A 15,877-nucleotide genomic window follows, 5' to 3' on the forward strand; every position below is an offset into this window, starting at 1 on the left:
CTTGTCAGCAATCGGCGTACGAGGTTACTTCCAGAAATTGTGGAGAAGATGATGTTCATTAAAATGAATTATAATCAATTCCTCCATGGAGATATTCACCAGCAGCAATTGCCTCCAGAAAGTACACGGGGATCTGAGATGGTGGATTCCAGTGGGGACAAATTAATAATCTGTGAGGAGGGGGATGTACACAGTGAAAGGGGTGATGAATCGGACGATGATGATGAGGTGGACATCTTGCTTCCGTAGAGCCAGTTTGTGCAAGGAGAGATTGATTGCTTCTTTTTTGGTGGGGGCCCAAACCAACCAGTCATTTCAGTCACAGTCGTGTGGCAGACCCTGTCACTGAAACGATGGGTTCGTTAAAGTGTGCATGTCCTGTTTATACAACATAAGGGTGGGTGGGAGGGCCCAAGGACAATTCCATCTTGCACCTCTTTTTTCTTTCATTTTTATTTGGGTCATGTGCTGTTTGGGGAGTATTTTTTGGAAGGGCCATCCTGCGTGACACTGCAGTGCCACTCCTAGATGGGCCAGGTGTTTGTGTCGGCCACTAGGGTCGCTTAGCTTACTCACACAGCTACCCATTGCGCCTCTTTTTATCTTTGCGTCATGTGCTGTTTGGGGAGGGGAGTATTTTTTGAAAGGGCCATCCTGCGTGACACTGCAGTGCCACTCCTAGATGGGCCAGGTGTTTGTGTCGGCCACTAGGGTCGCTTAGCTTACTCACACAGCTACCTCATTGCGCCTCTTTTTTTCTTTGCGTCATGTGCTGTTTGGGGAGGGGAGTATTTTTTGGAAGGGCCATCCTGCGTGACACTGCAGTGCCACTCCTAGATGGGCCAGGTGTTTGTGTCGGCCACTAGGGTCGCTTAGCTTACTCACACAGCTACCTCCTTGCGCCTCTTTTTTTCTTTGCGTCATGTGCTGTTTGGGGAGTATTTTTTGGAAGGGCCATCCTGCGTGACACTGCAGTGCCACTCCTAGATGGGCCAGGTGTTTGTGTCGGCCACTAGGGTCGCTTAGCTTACTCACACAGCTACCTCATTGCGCCTCAAAATGAGTGTAAATTATGGTTATTGAGGTTAATAATACTATGGGATCAAAATGACCCCCAAATTCAATGATTTAAGCTGTTTTTTTAGGGTTTTTTGAAAAAAATACCCGAATCCAAAACACACCCGAATCCGACAAAAAAAATTCGGTGAGGTTTTGCCAAAACGCGTTCGAACCCAAAACACGGCGGCGGAACCGAACCCAAAACCAAAACACAAAACCCGAAAAATGTCCGGTGCACATGCCTATGCATCAGTGATATGGGTGGTAAATATACAAGTGCAGTATATATTAGTGTTTATATGACTTGTGATATTTTTACTCAATGTTCAGGGTAGATATAGTGTGTACCTTCCTCAGGCCACTATTAATTACCGTACCATACAGTACCTGATCTTCCCAGATGGTCTCCCCTACTGGTACTGATCAGGCCCAACGCTGCTTAGCTTCCAAGATCAGACGTGTTTGGGCATTTCCAGCGTGGTATGACTGTAACGATGTTGTGCCTTAACGATTCATACTCCATCCTTTGCATATTCACTAATTTACTAATTTAAATCGTGAACATTAGTGATTGTGAACCGACTCTTGAATAGGGGTTGGGGGGGGGGAGGGGGGGTAGGAAAGGGATCCCGCATTTTGGAAGGGAATGATATGGTAAGGAATTGGGAATACATGAATGAAGTTTTTGTACCGTTTTTACAAGAAAGGAACGATCTCGTAATTGTCGTTGAATCCTTTTGGCTGTAGTGTCTGTAATTGAAATATCCAAAACATCTCTCTGCGTGACAGTTTGTTAGCGAGATCTCCTCCTCTTTCTCCCAATTTCACCAGTTCTATGGCTTTGAATGTCAAGGCTTCTGGATTGGATTTATGTGTTGAGGTAAAGTGTTGGGAGACAGCGTGGCTCTCCACTTTGTTCCTGATATTCCTCATGTGTTCCTGTATGCTTAGCTTTAATGGCCTCTTTGTCTTCCCAATATATTGTTTACCACAGTCACATTCTAGGAGGTATATGACCGATTGAGTGTTGCAATTCATGTATTCCTTAATTCTGTATTCCTTTTCTGTGAAGGTTTTCCTGTTAGAGTGTAGGTATCTACATACATTGCATCGCCCGCACTTATAGGAGCCCACACATTTGGGCCAGATGTGATCTTTGTCTTGGTCATTCCTCAGCATGCTGGGGGCTAAAATGTCCTTCAGGTTCCGTGTTTTTTTTAAAACTATCTCTGGGTGAGGAGGGAGGATTTCCTTAAGAATAGGATCCATGAGCAGTATTCGCCAGTGATTCCTAAATGATTCTCTGATGGATTTTTCATGCCGTTTGAAGGTAGTTATGAAGGCCGTGGAGTCTTTTGTTTTCTCCCTTGTTTTATATTCCAGCAGTTTTGGTCTTTCAACCATACTAGTTCTGGTGATGGCTTTTTTTAGGATGGTGTCAGGATATTCCTTTTGCTTGAATCTGCTAGTGTACAGTTCCAACTGTGCCTCACAGTCCTCTGGTTTGCTGCAATTCCTTTTTATTCTGCTATATTGGGAAAAAGGGATGTTATTCTTCCAACTCTTCAGATGGTTGCTCTTGTAGTGGAGATAACTGTTAGTGTCCATGTGTTTGATATAGTTTTTCGTGGTAATTGTTCCATTTTCCCCTGTGAGAATCAAATCCAGAAACACGATGTGTTCTTTGTTCACATTGGATGTAAAAGCAAGATTCATTTTGTTGGTACAGATGTGTTTAAAAAATTGGTTAAAATTTTCAATGTCACCATCCCAGATTATTAAAATATCGTCAATATATCTCCGATAAAAAATTAAATGACTTTTAAAATCCTGATGATCATATATAAAAGCTTTCTCCCAACAACATAAAAAGATTTGCAAAGCTGGGCGCGAAGATAGTACCCATCGCAGTGCCGTACTGCTGCAGATAAAACTGATCCAGGAATTTAAAATAATTATGTTGAAGAATAAAATGCATGATGTCGCAAATGAAATTCTTATGGTTAGTTGTTAATGTGTCATCCTTATCCAAGAACTCTTTGCAAGCTGTTACTCCCTTTTCATGTTCAATACATGTGTAGAGTGATTGTACATCTATTGTAACCCACATGTATGAATCCTTCCACTCAATATCCTTCAGAAGGCTCAATACCGATGTGGTATCCTTGAGATATGATGGGAGATCCTTTACATAAGGTTTTAAAAAAACATCAGCATATTCAGATAAATTAGAGGTAAGTGAGTCTATACCCGCCACAATCGGTCTTCCGGGCGGGTCGTCCAAGCTCTTGTGAATTTTGGGTAAGAAGTAAAATATGGGGGTAGTGGGGTCTGATCTCATGGTACTCTTCCTTAGTGATAATTTCTGTTCGTAAACCATGCAGTAAAAGTGTTCTCAATTCTTAAATGTAATCATCCTTCGGATCTTTAGTAAGCTTTTTATAAGACATTTCGTCTGATAACAGTCTTTCTGCCTCTGCAATTTATTTTATCTGATCCATGATGACCAGCCCCCCCCCCCCTTTGTCTGCTTGTTTTATGATTATCCCTTTATTTTTCTGTAGATTTTTCAGGGCCTCACTTTCTCTGTTGTTGAGATTCTTCTCTTTAATTTTCTCCTGGTCTATGTCACACAGGTCCTTTTTCACCAATTCGTAGAACATACTTATATTACTACCCTTTGACTCTAAAGGGTAGAACTTGGAGGTTGGTTTTAGGCCTGATTTAGAGCGGCTTTCGTAATTCGCTATGACTGCATCCTCTTTTTTTAGGAAGTGTCTTTTCAGCGTTAATTTCCTTACATATTTGTTCAGATCTATGAATGTGTCAAATTTGTTTAGGCCTTCTGTGGGTGCAAATGAAAGTCCTTTAACTAATAGGGATACTTCTGGTTCTGTTAGAACATGTTGGGAAAGGTTGAATATACCCTTTTCGCTTGAATTAGTTGTTATACTGTTCTTTTTTTGTATTCCCTCCCTCCTGCCTCCTCGGGATCCTCTTCTTCTGTATACCTTCTTTTGAGGGGCGATGCATGATGTATGTCTTCCTTCATCGTATTTCTTATGCTGTGCTTTGGTCTTGCACCTGTTCTTTGGGATAAAAAATCCTGGTCGCTGCTTGAGCCATGTCTCTGTAGGATGGAAAATCTGTTGGATGTTTTCAGACTGCTATTAGGGGTGTTTTTGCTGTTGTTTTGTATGGCGTTGGTCCTTGAAGTGACGGATTTCCAACTTCCTCTGTCTGTCCTTCGGTCCGACTGCCTGTTGGAGTTGAACCTGCTCCAGTTTTTTACTCTCCCTTGTTCGTAATCGTTCTTGTCCCTTAAGAACTTTTTTTCTTTTCCTTTGATCACCTCAGCCTCAATATGCTCCATTTTTTTGTTCAATACTGATTCGTTAATTTTGTAGTCCTCCTTGTCTTTGAAAGGTTCAAGTTCTCTCTCCTTCAGTTTGATATCAGTCTCTAGAGATGAGAGGGATTTTTTCTTTTAATCGATGAGGAGTTTCATTAAGTCTATAGAACAGGTGTGCAATATTTTGTCCCATTTTTCCATAAATGTTCCCTCCTGGTTGCCAAACGTGGGTTGTTTGAGTAGTCTAAGGCCCCTCGGTACTCTGTCCATTGATATATAATGCTTTAGGCCTTTAACATCCCACCATGTTTTGACCTCTTTTGTAAGAAGTCTTTCAATACCCCAAAATAAGTCATCTAAATTACCAGATTGGGTTGGTTCATTAACAGTAAGACTTTCGTTAAATATTTTTTGGCATCAAACATTTCTTTTGCTAGTGCGATCTGTATTCCTCAACATTTTGTAGGGTGTACCCCTCCACCAGGCCGCAATAAAAAATTACCACCAGAAATAGTTATGGAACAGAGATTGATATTGCGCCACTTGTGATAAAAACAGATATGTTGTATAAAGAATATTGGTAAGCTAAAATGACACTCCCCTATGCTGCTACTGGGGCGTCAGCTGGATACCTCAAATACGTACAGTGATGGTGATTCCCTGAATAAAATTTATGAAAAAAAGGGGGGGATGAAAGATATATAGTGACCACGGTGTCAGTGCAATAAGTATAAAATTGCCAATTCTATACAATAAAAGGTATTTATTAATGTACAATTAAGCATAAAAGAGACATTTAAAAAATGGGACAACAATAAAAACACAACTGATCTAAAAGCACTTAAATGAATCATATAAAACTACAATAAAAGCAAGTATTAAGGTTTTTTTCCTTATCTTAAATGAGGTAGGTGAAGGTTCCCAACGCATTTCGTCTGATGAGACTTCTTCAAGGGGTAAGGGTACAATGAACCTACAAGTCTATTTATAGCAGTTATAGCATGGTGGGAGGGACCCAGCTTTGCAGGGAGTCATGTGATACAATTATACATTAAATATGTTCAATCTACTACAAAAGGCAGTCTGAAAGATATCAGGTCATTAGGAGCTACATGACAATAAAAACGAGTGAATCACAACATTTTAAAAGTAGTTAAAAGGTTTAAAATTGTCTTAGGCATTGTAATTGCGGCACTTCCGCCACACTTCCGGTGACGGTAGACGCGAGACGTCACTTCCGTCCCACTTCCGCTGCCGTCTGCGCATGCGCCCGCGGCGGCGCGATGTTATAATACAGTCCTCAGTGGCTTCCAAGATCAGACGTGTTTGGGCATTTCCAGCGTGGTATGACTGTAACGACGTTGTGCCTTAACAATTCACACTCTATCCTTTGCATATTCACTAATTTACTAATTTAAATGGTGAACATTAGTGATTGTGAACCAACTCTTGAATAGGGGTGGGGGGGGGAGGGGGGGAGGAAAGGGATCCCGCATTTTGGAAGGGAATGATATGGTAAGGAATTGGGAATACATGAATGAAGTTTTTGTACCGTTTTTACAAGAAAGGAGCGATCTCGTAATTGTCGTTGAATCCTTTTGGCTGTAGTGTCTGTAATTGAAATATCCAAAACATCTCTCTGCGTGACAGTTTGTTAGCGAGATCTCCTCCTCTTTCTCCCAATTTCACCAGTTCTATGGCTTTGAATGTCAAAGCTTCTGGATTGGAGTTATGTGTTGAGGTAAAGTGTTGGGAGACAGCGTGGTTCTCCATTTTGTTCCTGATATTGCTCACGTGTGCTTGTATCCTTAGCTTTAACGGCCTCTTTGTCTTCCCAATATATTGTTTACCACAGTCACATTCTAGGAGGTATATGACCGATTGAGTGTTGCAATTCATGTATTCCTTAATTCTGTATTCCTTTTTCTTCTCCATGTCCGTGAAGGTTTTCCTGTTAGGGTGTAGGTATCTACATACATTGCATCGCCCGCACTTATAGGAGCCCACACATTTTGGCCAGATGTGATCATTGTCTTGGTCATTCCTCAGCATGCTTGGGGCTAAAATGTCCTTCAGGTTCCGTGATTTTTTTAAAACTATCTCTGGGTGAGGAGGGAGGATTTCCTTAAGAATAGGATCCATGAGCAGTATTCGCCAGTGATTCCTAAATGATTCTCTGATGGATTTTTCATGCCGGTTGAAGGTAGTTATGAAGGCTGTGGAGTCTTTCGTTTTCTCCCTTGTTTTATATTCCAGCAGTTTTGGTCTTTCAACCATACTAGTTCTGGTTTTTAAATGTCTCTGTTATGCTTAATTGTACATTAATAAATACCTTTTATTGCATAGAATTGGCAATTTTATACTTATTGCACTGACACCGTGGTCGCTATATATCCCTCATCCCCCCTTTTTATATATATATATATATATATATATATACACACACGTGTGTGTGTGTGTGTGTATATACACAAATAGTACTCCCAATTCAAATAACACCACACAATAGCACAGCCTTATTCACATTCCATCGCACAGGTGTCACACAGTAGTACACGTTACGCCACACGGCAAAGCAGCTATTCACTTTATGCCACACAGAATTACCCCTTATACACATTAAACCATACAGTATTACCCCTTATACTAGAGATGTGCAGGTTCATATTTAACCGCCTCTCAAAATCGCCTCCCAATGTCACATGTTTTGGATAGCCAATAAGAAAAATCTGGAAAAATCCAAACTCACATTATTTGTGGAGTTAAGAGCAGACTAAATCGGAACCTACACATCTCTACCTTATAGACATTATGCCACACAGTAGTACCCCTTAGTCACATTACGACACACAGCAGTACCCCTTATACATGTTATAACACACAGTAGTGCCCTTTATACATGTTACGGTATACAATAGTATCCCATATACGCAATGAATATTAGCCAATGCCATATAATATTATTATTATTATTATGATAATGGCACCCACATTATATGTGCATTATACTAAGCCAAGTTCACCTTCTTCACCACTATACTGTAAGTCAGGGCCCAATACAGCGCATGTAGATATATTCCTTAGTGTATCCCAGTTCTGAGACACAGGCAGGCATTAAGATCACCACTGGCCAGAGTGGATTGTATCAGGGTCGACAGCAGCATCTCCACGCTCAGTATCCCGACACCTATTTAGTAAGTAAACTACTCCTAACCTCCTTTACCTTCCTTTCCCACAGCCTGATCCTAACCCCCACCCCCCTCATTGGCCCCTGCCTAGTTACGCCCCTAATAGATATATATATATATTTATCAGGGCTGTAACTAGGCAGGGCCTCTATCAAGGCCGTAACTAGGCAGGGGTCAACAGTGCCTCGCACATAGCGCAAGTTGCCCTGGGGGCATAGCGGGACTTTCACAAAAATAGAAATATAAAATTATAAATAATAGAAAATTAAGCTTACTTGACATGCCTCAGACAAATGATGCAGCACTGTACACGGTCTTGCATCTGTGCCTCTTCTGATGGCAGCCGCCAGCCATGGAGGGGGAGGGGAGGCGTTGGCACACATGAGGAGGAAGCAGAGGTACAGTTGGGGAAAGGGGCAGAGGCACACATGGGGATATATGGAAAGAGGTACACATGGGGTGGGTAGGAACAGAGGCACAGCTGGGGATATAGGGAAAGAGGCACACATGAGGTGGGTAGGAGCAGAGGCACAGCTGGGGATATAGGGAAAGAGGCACACATGGGGTGGGTAGGAGCAGAGGCACAGCTGGGGATATAGGGAAAGAGGCACACGTGGAGAGGGTGGGAGCAGAGGCACAGCAGAGGAACTTCTGAGACCCTTGTCTAGGTCAGCTAGTGGAAGTAGGGATGGCCATCGATCATCAAAATCATTGATGGTCTATGGCCGATGTAGAATACTTTTACCATTGATGGGGGAGAACCAGATGGTTTCCTGCCATAGATGGTTCAGTACTGCTGCATTTTTTTTTCTTCCTCAAAATGTCAGGGCACTGTGCTTAGCCCCACCCCCTGGCACCCATGAAGCCATGCCCCTGGGCTCTGATTGGCCCACATTTCATTAAACAGCAATGTAGGGATGAAACCATCGATGGATGCCTTCCAGATGATTTTACACCAACAAGGTTATCCATCACTGGTACCATCGATGGCTAACCCACCGATGGCCATCCCTAAGTGGAAGCGGGGGGAGAACAGAGGAGCTGCAGGAGACATGGGGGCAAGGCAATACATAGAGGAGTGAAGATGAGAGGAAGTTGAGCTGCTGGGACTGGAGATTTAAGTGGAGAGTGGGGGAGGGGGCACACATGTGCATGTCTGTAGCTAAAATAAAGCTCTAATGATAAAATGCTGGCAGAAGGGGCCACTGGCACTGATGATCCCAGACCCGACTGCTTCTTATCACAGGCAGATATCTTCTGTGAGTGAGAAACAGGTTGCATGCAGCCGCGATCATACACCAGCGGGGCCCCCATGTCAGACACATACTTCCTGTAACCTAACAGAACACTGCCTGGCCCCCTTAGCTCTGCCTGCCTTCAGCTTTGTCATTCAGCCCGGTACTCAGCCTTGCCAGGCGCAGCAAGCAGCAGGAAGAGCGCCTTTCCAGGCTGGCGCTTCCCTGCATTGCAGACCACGCTGAGCAGGTAGCGCCATCTCTGCAGACAACACTATATATTCTTCATCTACAAATATAGCTCCAGGGTATATCTACCCATTGGCCAGGTTAGCACTTGCCAGGGGTGCAGGTCAGGGAGGGGACACTGCCCGGCGATGCCACCCATTCCAGGGGGTAGACTCAAATAGTACCACTGGGAACTCCTGGCAACAAGGGCTGCTGGGAGATCTAATTTATTTTGAGTCTGATCACTAGTGGTGTGGTGCCGCCGGACGCCGTTGCCAGCAGTAACAGTGACTCACTAGGTACAGTGCTGCCACTACTATTTCTAGAACTGCTACCATTTTGCTACTACTATGGGGGATGTACGAAGCAGTGATAAAAGTGGAGAAGTGAGCTATTGGAGAAGTTGCCCATGACAACCAATCAGCATTGACGTAACACCTATAATTTACATACTATAAAAGTATACAGAGCAGCTGATTGGTTGCCATTCACTAGCTCACTTCTTCACTTTTATCACTGATTAGTACGTTTAGTATGTCCCGCTATATTTCTAAATAATGGAGCACTCTGGAAATCTTATATATATATATATATATATATATATATATATACAGTACGAGTCAAAAGTTTGGACACACCTTCTCATCCAATGGTTTTTATTTATTTTAATTATTTTCTACATTTTAGATTAATACTGAAGACTATGAAAGAAAACATATGGATTTATGTTGTAAACAAAAAAGTGTTAAACAAATCAAAATATGTTTTATATGTTAGATTCCCGAATGTACCCCCTCATGAAGCTGATTGAGAGAATGCCAAGAGTTCCAATCAGCTTCATGAGGTAGTCTCCTGGAATGGTTTTCCAATAGTATTGAATGTGTTCCCAGAGGTGCTGAGCATTTGTTGGCTGTGTTTCCTTCACTGTGCGGTCTAACTCATCCCAAACCATCTCAATTGGGTTTAGGTTGGGTGATTGTGAAGGCCAGGTCATCTGAAGCAGCACTCCATCACTTTCCTTCTTGGTCAAGTAGCCCTTACATAGCCTGGAGGTGTGTTTGGGGTCATTGTCTTGTTGAAAAACAAATGATAGTCCCAGTAAGCGCAAACCAGATGGGATGACATGGCGCTGCAGAATGCTGTGATAGCCATGCTGGTTAAGTGTGCCTAGAATTTTGAATAAATCACCAACAGTGTCACCAGCAAAGCACCCCCACACCATCACACCTCCTCCTCCATGCTTCACAGTGGAAACACACATGCAGAAACCATCCGCTCACCTTCTCTGCGTCTCACAAAGACACGCGGTTGGAACCAAAAATCTTAAATTTGGACTAATCAGACCAAAGTATTGATTTCCACTGGTCTAATGTCCATTCCTTGTGTTTCTTGGCCCAAACAATTCTCTGCTTCTTGTTGTTCATCCTCCTCAGTAGTGGCTTCTTCGCAGCAATTCGACCATGAAGGCCTGATTCACGCAGTCTCCACTGGACAGTTGATGTTGAGATTTGTCTGCTACTTGAACTCTGTGAAGAATTTATGTGGGCTCTAATCTGAGCTGCTGTTAAGTAGCGGTTTCTGAGGCTGGTATCTCTAATGAACTTATCCTCTGCAGCAGAGATTACTCTTGGACTTCTCCAGGCTATGTAAGGGCTACTTGACCAAGAAGGAAATTGATGGAGTGCTGCGTCAGATGGCCTGGCCTCCACAATCACCCAACCTAAACCCAACTGAGATGGTTTGGGATGAGTTGGACCTCACCTTCAATACTGTTGGGAAACCATTCCACGAGACTACCTCGTGAAGCTGATTGGCACTCTTAGCATTCTTTCAATCAGCTTCATGAGGGGGCTACTTTGAGGAATCTAAAATATAAAACATATTTTGATTTGTTTAACACTTTTTTGTTTACAACATAAATCCGTATGTGTTCTTTCATAGTTTTGATGTCTTCAGTATTAATCTACAATGTAGAAAATAATTAAAATAAATAAAAACCATTGAATGAGAGGGTGTGTCCAAACTTTTGACTGGTACTGTGTGTATATATATATATATATATATATATATATATATATATGTGTGTATGTATATATATATATATATATATATATATATATACAGTTGTGCTCATAAGTTTACATACCCTAGCAGAATTTGTGATTTTCTGGCCATTTGTCAGAGAATATGAATGATAACTCACAAACTTTTCTTTCACTCATGGTTAGTGGTTGGGTGAAGCCATTTATTGTCAAACAACTGTGTTTACTCTTTTTAAATCATAATCTCGGCCAGAGACTCTTTATACACGAATGTCTCCCAACTGTTGGACTGTGTACTGCAACCCCGTCTCATGGCTCAGGACACCTTCCTTAAAAGATACTACTACCTTTTTGAAGCTCTTGGATGATTTCCAGGATGTTCCCCCTGGAACTCTAATGTGCTGTTTGGACATTAGTAGTTTATATACTAGTATTCCTCATGAGGGGGGTCTAGAAGCCATGAAGCCATGAAGGGATTCATACAGTCTTTTGTTCCACAGGAGGAGTTTGATCATTCTCTGTTTATGCAGTTGCTTGAGTTGACATTATGCCGGAATTATTTTATTTTTGATGGTTGTTTTTATTTGCAATTAAGGGGGTGTGCTATGGGTTCTCCCGTAGCACCTTCCTATGCAAATGTGTTTATGTTTGCGCTTGAGAGTCGGATGTTCTTCCAGAATAGCCGCTATCGGGGGAGCATCCTACTCTACAAGCGCTACATAGACGATGTGTTCCTGTTATGGACGGGTGGTCAACATGAATTTGAAAATATGATGCTGGAGATTAATGGGTTAGATACCCCAATTAAGTTCACGTATACGTCAAGTAGTACAGATGTGAACTTCTTAGATGTTCATGTGATACTATCTAATAGTTGTTTTACTACAGAGGTACACACCAAGGCTACCGACAGAAACACGCTACTTGTAGCATCTAGTCACCACCCGACGGCTCTAAAACAAGGGCTACCACTTTCCCAAATGATGCGGGTTGCCCGCATTTGCAGTAATGCCGCTACGGTTCCTTTGGAACTTGATACAGTTGTTGATAAATTTCTGGCTCGTGGTTATGATAAGAAGTCCCTTTTGGTTCAAAAGGCTAGGGTGTTAAATATGTCTAGATCTGAATTATTAAGCCCTCGTAGTAGGAATCAAGATCGGATCCTGCCCTGGGCCAGTGACTATACAGTGGCTAGTCCGATAATTAAACAGGCCACCAAAGCTTTGTGGCCCATTGTGAGCACTGATAGTGAACTCCCAATGTTTAGGGGTAAACGACCAGTGGCAGCCTTTAGACGAGGTAGTAACCTTAAAGATCTTTTGGTGCATACCGATATTACATGTCGTAATGCACCACAGATCCCGAATGTGTACAGGAAACCTTTTGGGTGTTACTCATGCAACGACTGTACTACTTGTCGTTTCATTGTTCCATGCACCAAGTTTAAACATCCACATGTTGATAAAATGTATGATATGAGGTTTGTCTTAACCTGTAACATGTCGTTTGTGGTGTACGTGGTGGTCTGTCCTTGTGGGTTATTCTACGTAGGACAGACCACACGCAAGTTTAAGGAACGCATGAACGCGCACAGATCAGCGATACGCTTATCATTAGCAGGTAAAGATATTGATCAACCAGTTCCCCGTCATTTCAAGCAACTTAAACATAAATTAGAGGATATTAGATATTTTATGATTGACCATGTCCCAGAATCACTCCGAGGGGGCGATAGAGCTAAGGCCCTGTTGCTTAAAGAATCCCGTTGGATTGTGAGGCTGGGTACCATTAAACCAGGAGGTCTTAATGACAAGATAAATTGGAACAGTTTAAACTAGCACTGGTGTTCCGTCTTTTGCTGTACGATATGCCTCCTTGCATTTTGGTGGCTGTCTGTCCATGATTTTGAGTGGCATACTTGATTGAAGGCTGCATGATTAGTCCTTTGGGGGATATATATGTCCAGTTTTTTGTCCAATATCTGTGATTATGTTTATTCTCTTTCTCCTTGTGTACACTGGGTTTCTCTATAGATTGAGAATACTCGTTGTACAATTGGAGATAGTTTCCACTAAACTGCTGCTATTGTGTGTCTTGTTATTTCCATGTTTTATGTTTGCATATTCTTATGTGATATATTTGTGCTGTTATATGTTTGTATTACTTTGTGTCTGTGGTGGGGGTGTTTGGGGCCAAGTCCCATGTTCGAGAACCCCGAGATTAGCTTAGTCAGCGTCACTGTTATGTGACCGGCTATGCAGTGACAGCCGCTGGAAGGGCCGCGCGTCTTGGAACGCAGTCTTCCGGTCCTGGTGGAACGCAGGCCTGTTGTTTCCATGGCGACGTGACCACTTCCGCCGGGTGACGTCACGCTCGTCTGGTTCCAGCTGTGGACGCTGGCTGAATCGCGGGAGGCTTGAACGGTGGTGATTGGATACTGGAGGTTTAAATTGTGGGTAAGTTTGTTATTGTAGCATCTGTCTTATCTGCTGTAAGGTTCTGAGGACGGGGTGCTGTCCCCGAAAGTACTCAACTTCAATACAGATTCGTCTTTTTGCTTACCAATGCTGACTCTGAGTGCCATTTCTTACATGGAGTTGTGAATTCGATTATGCTGCACCAGGGCATGCTGTTTATCAAGTGAGTGCCGGCAATACATGGATGTATGTGTATATATATATATATATATATATATATACAGTCAGGTCTATAAATATTGGGACATTGATACAATTCTCATATTTTAGGCTCTACACACCACCACAATGGATTTGAAATGAAACAAACAAGATGTGCTTTAACTGCAGACTTTCCGCTTTAATTTGAGGGTATTTACATCCACATCAGGTGAACGGTGTAGGAATTACAACGGTTTCTATATGTGCCTCACACTTTTTAAGGGACCAAAAGTAATGGGATAATCGACTCAAAAGTTATTTTATGGACAGGAGTGGGCTATTCCCTCGTTATTTCATCATCAATTTAGCAGGTAAGAGGTCTGGAGTAGATTCCAGGTGTGACATTTGCATTTGGAATCTGTTGCTGTCGACTCTCAATATGAGATCCAAAGAGCTGCCACTATCAGTGAAGCAAGCCATCATTAGGCTGAAAAATCAAAACAAACCCATCAGAGAGATAGCAAAAACATTAGGTGTGGCCAAATCAACTATTTGGAACATTCTTAAAAAGAGAGAACGCACCAGAAAGCTCAGCAACACCAAAAGACCCAGAAGACCACGGAAAACAACTGTGGTGGATGACAGAAGAATTATTTCCTGTTGAAGAAAAACCCCATCACAACAGTTGCCCAGACCAAGAACACTCTCCAGGAGGTAGCTGTATATGTGTCAAAGTCAACAATCGAGAAGACTTCACAAGAGTAAATATAGAGGGTTCACCACAAGATGTAAACCATTGGTGAGCCACAAAAACAGGAAGTCCAGATTAGAGTTTGCCAAACAACATCTAAAAAAGCCTTTACAGTTCTGGAACAACATCCTATGGACAGATGAGACAAAGATCAACATGTACCAGAGTGATGGGAAGAGAAGAGTATGGAGAAGGAAAGGAACTGCCCATGATCCAAAACATACCACCTCATCAGTGAAGCATTTTGGTGGTAGTGTCATGGCATGGGCATGTATGGCTGCCAATGGAACTGGTTCCCTTGTATTTATTGATAATGTGACTGCTGACAAAAGCAGCAGTATGAATTCTGAAGTGTTTTGGGCAATATTATCTGCTCATATTCAGTCAAATGGTTCAGAACTCATTGGACGGCGCTTCACAGTGCAGATGGACAATGACCCGAAGCACAGTGCAGATGGACAATGACCCGAAGCAAATGCAACCAAAGAGTTTTTTAAGGCAAATAAGTGGAATGTTATGCAATGGCCAAGTCAATCACCTGACCTGAATCCGATTGAGCATGCATTTCACTTGATGAAGACAAAACTGAAGGGAAAATGCCCCAAGAACAAGCAGGAACTGAAGACATTTGCAGTAGAGGCCTGGCAGAGCATCACCAGGGATGAAACCCAGCATCTGGTGATGTCTATGCTTTCCAGACTTCAGGCTGTAATTGACTGCAAAGGATTTGCAACAAAGTATTAAAAAGTGAAAGTTTGATTTAGGATTGTTTAGTTTGTTCCATTACTTTTGGTCCCTTAAAAAGTGTGAGGCACATATAGTGTAACACCCTGTTAAAACCTGGATGTAGCCTTTTACTAGTCCCCTGTGTGGACAATGGGTTATAACAAAGTAAGGTTATGATGTTAATAAATGTGTTTTGTGTAGATAGGGATAAAAGAAAACTTATATAATTACACAAAGACTCTCCAAGGAGGATAGTGGTATATTTAATATAAAAACTGTCACAGAAATATGTAATCGTGAATAAATGCCCCGCAGAGGGGAGTTGGTACTGTCAGCCTGAATCTGAGTCTGCTGGGCTGTCACACTGCCCATCGAGGAAGGGGGTGCTGGCACGAGACTATCAGCGGATGAGCCAGCTCGTGCAGGGGACTTCTGGCGGGACTGATCCGGGGCTTTGACAGGGGAGGATATAAAAAGAAGGTGACACGAGGAACCGTTGAGGAGTCTGAGGAGAGAGAGATCGCGGACGGAGCTACGCGGGGAAAGCAGTGTGCTCGCTGAGGAGAACGCGGGATCCTGGCCAGTGACAGACAGAGGAGAAAGCGGTGCAATTAACCTGCTGGCGGCTCTAGTGTTCCCCGGCTGAGTGACGGAATCCTGACTCGGTTGAGGCATTGA

At 42.6% G+C, this 15,877-nt stretch overlaps 1 protein-coding gene and 1 pseudogene across 1 annotated transcript in view; one reads left to right on the forward strand and one right to left on the reverse strand.

The window, feature by feature from the left end:
• The window catches only part of BAIAP2L2 (BAR/IMD domain containing adaptor protein 2 like 2), a 216,787-nt gene that overhangs the window by 42,407 nt on the left and 158,503 nt on the right, over positions 1-15,877 (forward strand). The window lies entirely within an intron of this gene.
• LOC134960675 (5S ribosomal RNA) lies at positions 1,435-1,553 on the reverse strand (annotated as a pseudogene).

This window comes from Pseudophryne corroboree, chromosome 9 (assembly GCF_028390025.1).
Source record: "Pseudophryne corroboree isolate aPseCor3 chromosome 9, aPseCor3.hap2, whole genome shotgun sequence".
In the NCBI taxonomy this organism is placed as follows: domain Eukaryota; kingdom Metazoa; phylum Chordata; class Amphibia; order Anura; family Myobatrachidae; genus Pseudophryne; species Pseudophryne corroboree.